The following is an 11,897-nucleotide window of genomic DNA, read 5'->3' as shown; positions in this document are numbered from 1 at the left end:
ATGATAGAATGATTTATATTCCTTGGGTTATATACCCATGTATTAGTCTGTTTTCATGCTGCTGATAAAGATCTACCCACGACTGGGTAATTTATAAAGAAAAAGAGGTTTATGGACACAGGAAGGGGAACATCACACTCTGGGGACTGTTGTGGGGTGGGGGGAGCGGGGAGGGATAGCATTAGGAGATATACCTAATGCTAAATGATGAGTTAATGGGTGCAGCACACCAGCATGGCACATGCATACATATGTAACTAACCTGCACATTGTGCACATGTACCCTAAAACTTAAAGTATAATAATAATAAAATAAAATAAAATAAAAAAGAAAAAGAGGTTTAATGAACTCACAGTTCCACATAGCTGGGGAGGCCTCACAATCATTGTGGAAGGCAAAAGGCACATCTTACATGGTGGCAGGCAAGAGAGAATGAGAACCAAGTGAAAGGGTTTCCCCATATAAAACCATCAGATCTCATGAGACTTATTCACTACCAGGGGAACAATATAGGGGAAACAGCCCCCATGATTCAATTATCTCCCACTGGGTCCCTCCCACAACACTTGGGAATTATGGGAGCAACAATTCAAGATGAGATTTGGCTGGGGACACAGCCAAACCATATCAACACAGTAATGAGATTACTGGGTCAATTGGCAGTTCTGTTTTTAGCTCTTTGAGGAATAGCCATTTGTGTTTTCCACAATAGTTGAAATAAATTACATTCCCATCAACAATGTATAAGTATTCCATTCTCTCTAACCACACACCAGCATATGTTATTTTTTTGACTTTTTAATAATAGCTATTCTGACTGGTGTCAGATGGTATCTAATTGTGGTTTTGATTTGCATTTCTCTAATGATCAGTGATGTTGAGCAGTTTTTCATATGCTTCCTTGTTGGCCACCTGTATGTTTTCTTTTGAAAAGTGTGTATTCATTTCCTTTGTCCACTTTTTAATGGGGTTGTTCATTTTTCTTGTAAATTTGTTTAAGTTCCTTATAGATGCTGGATATTAGACCTTTGTCAGATGCATAGTTTGCAAAAATGTTCTCCCATTCTGTAGGTTGTCTGTTCACTGTGTTGATAGTTTCCTTTGCTGTGCAGAAGATCTTTAGTTTAATTAGGTCTCATTTGTCAATTTTTGCTTTTGTTGCAATTGCTTTTGGTGTCTTCCTCATGAAATCTTTGCCTGTTCCTATGTCCAGAATGGCATTGCCCAGGTTGTCTTCCAGGGTTTTTATAGTTTTGGGTTTTTCATTTAAGGCTTTATCTCGAGTTGATTTTTGTATATGGTGAAAGGAAAGGGTTCAGTTTCTATGTTCTGCATATGGCTTGCCAGTTATCACAGCACCATTTGTTGAATGAAGAGTCAATTTCCTATTGCTTGCTTTTGTCAGCTTTGTCAAAGATCATATGGTTGTAGGTGTGAGGCCTTATTTCTGGGCTCTCTATTTTGTTTCATTGGTCTATATGTCTGTTTTTGTACCAGTACCATGCTATATTGGTTACTGTAGCCCTGTAATATAGTTGGAAATTGGGTAATGTGATGCCTCCAAATTTGTTCTTTTTGCTTAGGATTGCCTTAGCTATTCAGAATTTTTTTTTTGCTTCTGTATTAATTTTAAAATAGTTTTCTGTAGTTCTGTGAAGAATGTCATTGGTAGTTTGATAGGAATAGTATTGAATCTGTAAACTGCTTTGGGCAGTATGGCCTTTTTAACACTATTGATCCTTCCTATCCATGAGCATGGAATGTTTTTTCATTTATTTATGTCATCTCTGATTTCCTTGAGCAGTGTTTTGTAGTTCTTGTGGTAGAGATCTTTCACCTCCCTTGTTAGCTGTGTTTCTAGGAATTTTATTCTTTTTGTGGCAGTTGTTAATGGGATTGCATTCCTGATTTGGCTCTTGGCTTGACTTTTGTTGATGTGTAGGAATGCTACTGATTTTTGTATGTTGATTTTGAATCCTGAGACTTTGCTGAAGTTGTTTATCAGCTAATGAGCTTTGGGGGCAAGATATAGAATCATGTTGTTTGAAAACAGGGATAGTTTGATTTTCTCTCTTCCTGTTTGCATGGCTTTTATTTCTTTCTCTTGACTGATTATTCTGGCCAAGACTTCCAATACTATGTTAAGTAGGAGTGGTGAGAGAGGTTGTCCTTGTTTTGTGCCAGTTTTCAAGAGTAATCCTTCCAGCTTTTGCCCATTGAATATGATGTTGGCTGTGGGTTTATCATAGATCTCTCTTATTATTTTGAGGTAGATTCCTTCTATGCCTAGTTTATTGAGAGTTTTTAACATGAAGGGGTGCTGAATTTAACGATAGCCTTTTCTATATCCATTGAAATAATCATGTGGCTTTTGTCTTTAGTTCTGTTTATGTGATTAATCACATTTATTGATGAGCCCATGTTGCAACGACCTTGCATCCTAGGGATGAAGCCTACTTGATCATGGTTCATTAGCTTTTTGATGTGCTGCTGCATTCAGTGTGCCAGTATTTTGTTGAGGATTTTTGCATTAATGTTCATCAAAGATATTGGTATGGTTTTCTTTTTTCTTGTGTCTCTGCCAGGTTTTGGTATCAGTATAACGCTGGCTTCATAGAATGAGTTGGGGAGGAGTCCTTCCTCCTCATTTTTTAGAAATAGTTTCAGTAGGAATGGTACCAGCTCTTCTTTGTACATCTGGTAGAAATCAGCTGTGAATCCATCCAGTCCTGGGCTTTTTTTTTTAATTGGGCAGCTAGTTATTACTGATTCAATTACAGAGCTTGTAATTGATCTGTTCAGGGATTCAATTTCTTTCTGGTTCTGTCTTGGCAGCAGATATGTGTCCAGGAATTTATCAATTTATTTTAGGATTTTTAGTTTGTGTGCATAGAGGTGTTAATAATATTCTCTGATGGTTATGTATATTTCTGTGGAGTTAGTTGTAATATCCCCTTTGTCCTTTTTAATTGTGTTTATTTGGATCTTTTCTCTTTATTAGTGTAGCTAGTGGTCTATCCATTATTTTTTTTTTCAAAAAGACAACTCCTGGACACATTGATCTTGTTATTGGTTTTTCGTGTCTCAATCCTCTTCATTTCAGCTCTGATTTTGGCTATTTCTTGTCTTCTGCTAGCTTTGGGGTTGGTTTGCTCCTTGTTCTATAGTTATTTTAGTTGTGATGTTAGGTTGTTAAATTGAGATCTTTCTAACTTTTTGATGTGGGTGCTTAGTGCTATAAATTTCCCTCTTAACGCTGCCTTAGCTGTGTCCCAGAGATTCTGGTATATTGTATCTTTGTTCTCATTACTTTCAAACAACTTCTTGATTTCTGCCTTAATTTCATGATTTACCCACAAGTCATTCAGGAGCTCATTGTTTAATTTCCATGCAATCGTATAGTTTTGAGTGATTTTCTTAGTCTTGATTTCTAATTTCATTGTGCTGTGGTCTAAGAGTGGTTGTTACGATTTCAGTTCTTTTGCATTTGCTGAGAAATATTTTATGTCTAATTGTGTGGTCAGTTTTAGAGTATGTGCCATGTGGCTGTGTGAAGAATGTATATCCTGTTGTTTTGGGGTGGAGAGTTCTGTAGATGTCTATCAGGTCCATTTGACCCAGTGCTGAGTTCAGGTTCTGAATATCTTTGTTAGTGCTTGCCTCGATGATCTGTCTAATACTGTCAGTGGTGTGTTGAAGTCTCCCACTGTGATTGTGTGGGAGTCTAAGTTTTTTGAAGGTCTCTAAGAACTTGCTTTATGAATCTGGGTGCTCCTGTGTGGGGTACATACATATTTAGGATAGTTAGTTCTTATTGTTCAATTGAACCCTTTACCATTATGTAATGCCTTTGTCTTTTTGATTTTTGTTGCTTTAAAGTAGTTTTGCCTGAAGTTAGGATTGTAACCCCTGCTTTTTTCTGATTTCCCTTTGCCCAATAGATTTTTCTCCATCCCCTTATTTTGAGCCTATGGGTGTCATTGTATGTGAGAAGGGTCTTTTGAAGACAGCATGACATTGGGTCTTGCTTCTTCATCCAGCTTGCCACTGTGTGCCTTTCAATAGGGGGCATTTAACTCATTTACATTCAAGGTTAGTATTTATAGAGCGGATTTGATCCTGTCATGATGTTAGCTGATTGTTAGCTGATTTTTCTGCAGACCTGTTTGTATGGTTGCTTTATAGTGTTACTGGTCTGTCTATGTGTGTTTTTGAAGTGTCTGGTAATGATCATTCCTTTCCATATTTAGTGCTTCCTTTAGCAGTTCTTGTAAGGTGGGTCTGCATTTCCTCAGCATTTGCTTGTCTGAAAAGGGTCTTATTTCTCCTTTGCTTATGAGGCTTGGTTTGCCCAGATATGAAATTCTACTTTAGAATTTCTTTTATTTAAGAATGTTGAATACAGGCCCCCAATTTCTTCTTGCTTGTAGGGTTTCTGCTGAGAGTTCCGCTCAGTCTGATGGGCTTCCTTTTGTAGGTGCCCTCTCCTTTCTCTTTAGCTGCCTTTAACATTTTTTCTTTCATAAAGATCTTGGAAAATTTGATAATTATATGACTTGGGGTTCATCTTCTTGTGAAGCATCTTACCAGGTTTCTCTTTATTTCCTGAATTTGAATGTTGACCTCTCTAGGTAGTTTGGGGGAAATTCTCATGGATGATATCCTGAAATATGTTTTCCAAGTTGTTTCCATCCTCCCCGTTTCCTTCAGGGACAACAATGAGTCACAGATTTGTTCTCTTTACATAATCTGATATGTCTCAGAGGTTTTGTTCATTCCTTTTTATTCTTCTTTCTCTATTCTTGTCTATTTTATTTCAGAAAGCCAGTCTGCAAGCTCTAAGATTCTTTCCTCAGCTTAGTCTCTTCTGCTATTAATACTTGAGATTTCATTATGAAATTCTTGTAGTGTGTTCTTCAGCTCTTTCAGGTCAGTTACATTCTTTTCTATATTGGCTATTTTGTCTGTCTGTTCCCATATCATTTTATTGTGATTCTTAACTTCCTTGGCTTGGGTTTCAATGTACTCTTGCATCTCAATGATCTTCATTCCTATTTATATTCTGAATTCTATTCCTTTCATTTCAGCCATCTCAGCCTGATTCAGAATCCTTGCTGGAGAACTAGTGTGGTCATGTGGAGGAAAGAAGGCATTCTAGCTTTCTGAGTTTTCAGATGGGTTGAAGTTCCTTTAATCTTTGAAGTTGCTGTCCTTTGGATTTTTTTTTTTTATCCTATTTGATGACCTTGAGGGTTTGATTGTGGTATAAGGTGGAGTTCAAACGTTTACTGGCTTTGTTACTGGAAGATTTTAGGGGGCCAAGGCTCATCTTCCAACTACTGGACTGCATCCCCTAACACTGGGGGACTTGTAACAGGCCCCAACTCTGTTATCTGGCTCCTCAAAGTTAGGAACGCACTGCACTGGCAGGGGGCTGAGTGCTCCTGGACTGCTTGTTACTACACTGCAATGTGTGTTGCCAGCCAGAGCGTTTCATAGGGCAATGGCAGCAGGATCCGTCCTTATTCGCACATGCCAGAAGCAGTGGCTATAGCAGTGCTGCTGGGTGCATGCTTGTTGGCTGTGGCAGGGGGCAAGTGCATGCTGGCCTCTGTGCAGGCATTCACAACAGTGGAGGCAGGATGCTCAGGGGGGCAAGGGAGCTCCCACTGGTGACTGTGTGCACAGATGCACTGGTGGTGGTGGTGGTGTTAACATAGGGGCTGGGAGCTGGCAGGCGCAGGTCTGCATGCACCCTCTGTGAACGTTCAGGGTTCACCAGACCACTCAGGGTGAGGGAGGATCCGCTGTTCTCCGTGAATAGTTTCACTCCACCAGCAGTGTTGCCACAGGGGTAAGGCATTGGCATGGGCAGGGCTGGTGGACTCTGTGCCCACCAAGGTTCTGACTGCAATGGTGGTATGGTGGGGGGTGAGGGAGGGGGCAGAGTGCACTCTGGCCAGCAGCAATGGCAAGGCAGGGTCCATGCACACACACACACACACACACACACACACACACACACACACACACACACACACACACACACACACACTGGTTGAGCATGGAATACAAGATCCACCTACACGTACACCCACTGGCAAGGCAATATGGGGGGTGGTGGCCATGGGCCCAGGAAAACTGCAATCTTGGGAGGTCGTGGACAGGTTGGTGCATGTCTTCAAGGACTGTTCTTCTGGAGCTCTCTGCCAGTGAGCTGCATTATGCCAGTGTAGGAGCTGTGATGTGGGCCCCCAAGGCACCAGAGGCTGCACTACAAGCAGGTACAACCAGGCTGGGGTCCCTGGAGAGGCCTGTAGACTGAGGTGTGCTCAGGTCGGACTGGCCTTGTCTGATGGGCAAGACCACTCTTCAGAGTTCAGGTCCAGCTGTTTCTCTAGGGCTAAAGTATACTATGGGAGCAAGTTGATCATAAAAGGGATGGACATCCCTGGTCATGATCCAGTACAAATGCTCCTGCACCAAACCCTCTGGGCTCCACATCAACTGAAGTGCTGCCCCTAACATTTCTCTAAGCAGCTCTCCCTTCCAACTCAAGTGTCCATGGTGGTCAGGGGGTCTCCTGCTGCCAGAATTTCTTTCTTTCTTCCTTTTTTGTTTTTTTCAGATGGAGTTTCACTGTTTTGCTCAGGCTGGTGTGCAATGGTGCTATGGTGGCTCACTGCAACCTCTGCCTCCCGGGTTCAAGCGATTCTCCTGCCTCAGCCTCCTGAGTAGCTGGGACTACAGGCACGCACCACCAAGCCCAGCTAATTTTTGTATTTTTAGTAGAGACGGAATTTCACCATGTTGGCCAGGCTGGTCTCAAACTCCTGACCTCAGGTGATCTGCCCATCTCAGCTTCCCAAAGTGCTGGGATTACAGGCATGAGCCACTGCTCCCGGCCCTTGCCAGAATTTCAGAGGTCCATGATGAGAGCTGGTTGCTCCTTGCCAGTGCAACTCACTTGTTCCCCCAGAACCACTGGTGGCCAGGAATGAGTCCTAGTGGGAGCCCTGTGCAGGGTTCTCAGCTTCCTCCCCATTCAGCCTAGCTTCTGTGTCTTCATGCGGTCCACTCTCAGTGCTTTCCCTCTGAAGATCTGTTAGAAGTGCACCAGTTGTACTGGCCCCTCAGTGGCAGCTGTTCCACTTGGCTGTGTCTAGTTGGCCATCTTACCCAGCTCCTATTTTTTACTTTTTATCTCCTCAAAGTTTTCTTGAATAATCACCATTTATAGTAGCGTGGAAGAATTTCACCTACTATGGGAATAAATCTCAAAAGATTCTCAAGACATACAGTGAAGAAGGTGGCTGGAGGGCAGGTGGGCCCAGAAAACCTAGAAGGCATGAATGAGCCTCTTGGCAGGCAGGGCCAGCCTCTAGCACTAACTGCATCCACTAGGTTTGATCAACACAGAGCCACTCAGATTCTTTAAGGCTGTGCCAGGACCTCGTCTTTTAATTTTAGATACAGTTTATTTAATGTTAATGGGACTATTGTGAGTGCATATTTCATCTTAATTGAGTTTTATTGTTTTGTGTGTTTTTAGGAATTGGTCTGTTTCTTCTAAGTAGTCAAATTTATGAGCATAAAATGTTTCATAGTCTTCCCTTATTATCCCTTAAATGCCTACAGGATCTGTATTGATATCCCAAATTTTTTTCCTGATATTATTATGTCTTCTCCCTTTTTAATCTTTGTCAGTCTTGCTAGGGAATTATAAATTATATTGATTTTTAAGGAATCTGATTTTTGTTTTACTGATTTTCTCTATTGTTTACCTATTTTTTATTTCATTGATTCCTGCTCTTATTTTTATTTCCTTCCCTCTTCTCTTTTGAGTTTATTTTGGTCTTTTTATAGTTTACTAAGGTAGAAAATTAGATTATTCATTTGAGAATTTTCCTCTTTTTTACTGAAAGCATTTTAGTGCTATAAATTCCGTCTTATCTTTGCCTTAGCTGTGGATAACATATTTTATATGTTGTATTTTAATTTTCATTTAGTTTTATCTTTTTATTTCCTTTGAGACTTCTTATTAGATCCAGTGGATTGCTAAGATATATTTTTGCTAGATATCAAAAGATTTGCAGAATTCCCATTGTCTTTCTGTTATTGATGTTTAGTTTGATTCCATTATGTTCAGAGAACATACTATATATGATTATAGTTCTTTTTTTTTGTTTTAGAGATAGCATCTTGCTGTTGCCCAGTTTGGATTGCAGTGGCATGATCATAGTTCATGCAGCGTCTTAACTTCTGGGCTCAAAGCATCCTCCTGCCTCAGCCTCCTTAGTAATTGGGACTACACGTGTGTGCCACCACTCCCAGCTAATACATTTTATTTAAGAGATGGAGCCTTGCTCTGTTGCCCAGGCTGGTCTCTGGATCCTGGCCTCAAGTGATTCTTCTACCTCTGCCTCCCAAAGTGCTGGGATTATAGACATGAGCCACCATGTTTGGCCTATAATTCTTTTAAATTTGTTGAGATTTGTTTTGTGGCCCAGGATATGGTCTGTCTTGGTGACTGTTCCATAAACACTTGAAAAAAAATGTGTATTCTGCTATTGCTGGGTGGAGTGCTCTATAAATGTTAATTTGATCATGTTGGCATTGTGTTGTTCTGTTCTATGTGCTTGCTGACTTTCTGCTTAGTTTTTCTATCAATAGCTGAGAGTAGAGTATTGAAGTCCCAAAGTATAATTGTCTATTTGTCTATTCGTCCTTTCAGCTCTGTCAGTTTTTGCTTCATGTATTATGAGGGTCTATTATTTGGTGTGTACTCATTTAGAACTGTATCTTCCAAGTAATAGTTCTTTTATCATCATGTAAAGTCTTTCTTCATCACCAGTAATTTTCTTTGCTCTGAAGTCTACTGTATCTAATACTTACACAGTTACGTCTGCTCTTTTTTTTTTTTAATTGACAGCATGGTATATCTTTTCCATATCTTTACCTTTCCATGCCAACCTACCATTGTTATTGCATGTGAAATGAGTTTTTTCTTGGCAGCATATTGTTGGGTTATATTTTAAAATCCATGGGCCAATATCTTTATTTTAATTTGTATATTTAGGCCCTTTACATTTAAGGCAATTATTGTTTTGTTTTGACTTAAGTCTGCCATGTTGTTATTTTCTTTTTGTTTCCTCTGCTTCTTGTTTCTCTACTTCTCCTTTCTTACCTTCCTGTGAGTTATTTTGAACATTTTTGGGGATTCCATCTTGATTTATTTATAGTGTTTTAGAGTATAGTGCTTTACTTAGTTTTCTTGGTGGACGCTCTAAGTACAACACTATGCATACGTAACTTACCACAGTTTACTTGTATCAACATTTTACCACTTTATGTAAAGTGACAAAACCTTACTTTCATTTAAGTCTCCTTACCCTATGCACTTTTAAAATATAATTTGCTTAAGTATTTATTCTACATATAGTAAGTACCACATCAGATGGAGTTATAATTTGTGCTTCAACTATCAAATATTAATCATCATTTTAACCCTTTTTTACCTACTAAAATGTTCTTTCCTTTGTAAAATTCCAAGCCTTTTTGTGTTATCATTTCATTTCTGTTTAGATAACTTTCTTTAGCCATCTTTTATAATCTTAGATTCACAGGGTACATGTCCAGATTTGTTACATGGGTATATTGCATAATGCTTCAGCCGTTTTTTAAGGATCGGCTTCCTAGCATCACATTATTTTAGTTTTCCTTCATCTGAGAATGCCTTTATTTTCCCTTAATTCATGACTACTTCCCCCAGATATAGAATTTGCAACTGAGCATTATTTTCTTTCAGTGTGTGGAAAATATTTCCCACATCTTTTTGGCCTCCATGTTTTCAGATGAAAAATTTTATGTCATTTTAGTTGTATTCTCTTTGGCTGCTTTTAATTTTTTTCTTTCCAGTTTTCAAAAGTATAATTATGATGTGTCCTAGTATAGATTTCCTGGAGTTTATCCTATTTGGAAGCATTTCAGCTTCTTGAAATTACGGATTTACATATTTTACTAAATTTGGGTAGTTTCCAGATATTATACCTTTAAATACGTCTTCAGTCCCACTGTCCCCTTCTTGAAGTTTAGTGATATGAATGTTGGATTCTTTGTTATTGTTACACAGGTCACTAGATTTTTTTTCAGTCTATTTTTTCTCTGTTGTTAAGATGGTGTAATTTATTTATTTATTTATTTATTTATTTATTTATTTACTTATTTATTTATTTTTGAGACAGAGTCTCGCTCTGTCACCCAGGCTGGAGTGCAATGGTGTTACCTCAGCTCACTGCAACTTCTGCCTCCTGGGTTCAAGAGATTCTCCTGCCTCAGCCTCCTGAGTAGCTAGGATTACAGGCGTGCACCACCACGCCAGGCTAATTTTCTATTTTTAGTAGAGATGAGGTTTCTCCATGTTGGTCAGGCCGGTCTCAAACTCCTGACCTCAGGTGATCCACCTGCCTTGGCCTCCCAAAGTGCTGAGATTACAGGCATGAGCCACCGCGCCCGGCCAAGATGGTGTAAATTCTACTGAACCATCTGCAAGTTCACTGATTCTATCCTCTATTTCTTGCCTCTACTATTCAGCCCTTTCAATGAGATTTTTATTTCAGCTACTGCATTTTTATTTCAAAAATTTCTATTCTGTCTTATTATAGAACTTTTATTTCTTTACTGGAATTATCTTTCTTTTGTTTCAAGATAATTCTGAGTTAAAATGCTTATTGAAGCATTTTAATGATAACTATGTTAAAATCCTTGTCAGATCATTTCAACATTCGATTCATCTCAATGTTGGCATCTTTTTATTTTCTATTATTATTCATTTTGTGTTTTATTCTGGTTCTTGATATAATTTGAATGGTTTTCAGTTGGATTTTGAACATTCTTCATACAATAGTATGAAAGTATCTATCCTATTCAATCTTTTTGTTTTTATTCTGTGGGTACATAGTAGGCATATCTATTTGTGGGGTATATGAGATATTTTGATACAGGCATGCAATCATTGCATAATAATCATGTAATGGAGAATGGGGTATCCATCCCCTTAAGCATTTATCCTTTGTGTTACAAACAATCCAATTATACTCTTTTACTTACTTTAAATGTACAGTTAAGTCATTATTGACTCTAGTCATCTTGTTGTGCTATGAAGTAGTAGGGCTTGCTTATTTTTTCTAACTATTTTTTGTACCCATTAACTATACCCACCTCCCCACTACCCTCCACTACCCTTCCCAGCCTCTGGTAACCACCCTTCTACTGTCTATGTCTGTGAATTCAATTATTTAGATTTTTAGATCCCACAAATAAGTGAGGACATGCAATGTTTGTCTTTCTGTGCCTGGTCTATTTCACTTAACATAGTGATATCCAGTTCCATGCATGTTGTTACAAATGACTGAATCTTATTCTTTTTATGGCTGAATAGTATTCCATTGTATGTATGTACCACATTGTCTCTATCCATCTGTTGATGAACATTTGGGTTGCTTCCAAATCTTGTCTACTGTGAACAGAATTGCAGCAAACAAGGGAGTACAGATATCTCTTTGATATGCTGATCTGCACTCCCTTGTTTTTTGGGTATATACCCAGCAGCGGGATTGCTGGGTCATATGGTAGCTCTATTTTTAGGTTTTTGTTTTTTTTTTTTTTTTGAGAAATCTCCAAAGCATTCTCTGCAGTGTTTGTACTAATTTACATTCCCACCAACAGTGTTCGAGGGTTCCCTTTTCTCTACATCCTTGCCAACATTTGTTATTGTCTGACTTTTGGATATAAGCCATCTTAATTGGGGTAAGATTGTATCTCATTGTAGTTTTGATTTGCATTTCTCTGATGAACAGTGATGCTGAGCACCTTTTCATATGCCTGTTTGCCATTT

The sequence above is a fragment of the Pongo pygmaeus genome, chromosome X, assembly GCF_028885625.2.
Source record: "Pongo pygmaeus isolate AG05252 chromosome X, NHGRI_mPonPyg2-v2.0_pri, whole genome shotgun sequence".
Lineage (NCBI taxonomy): Eukaryota > Metazoa > Chordata > Mammalia > Primates > Hominidae > Pongo > Pongo pygmaeus.
This window is presented reverse-complemented; position numbering follows the sequence as displayed.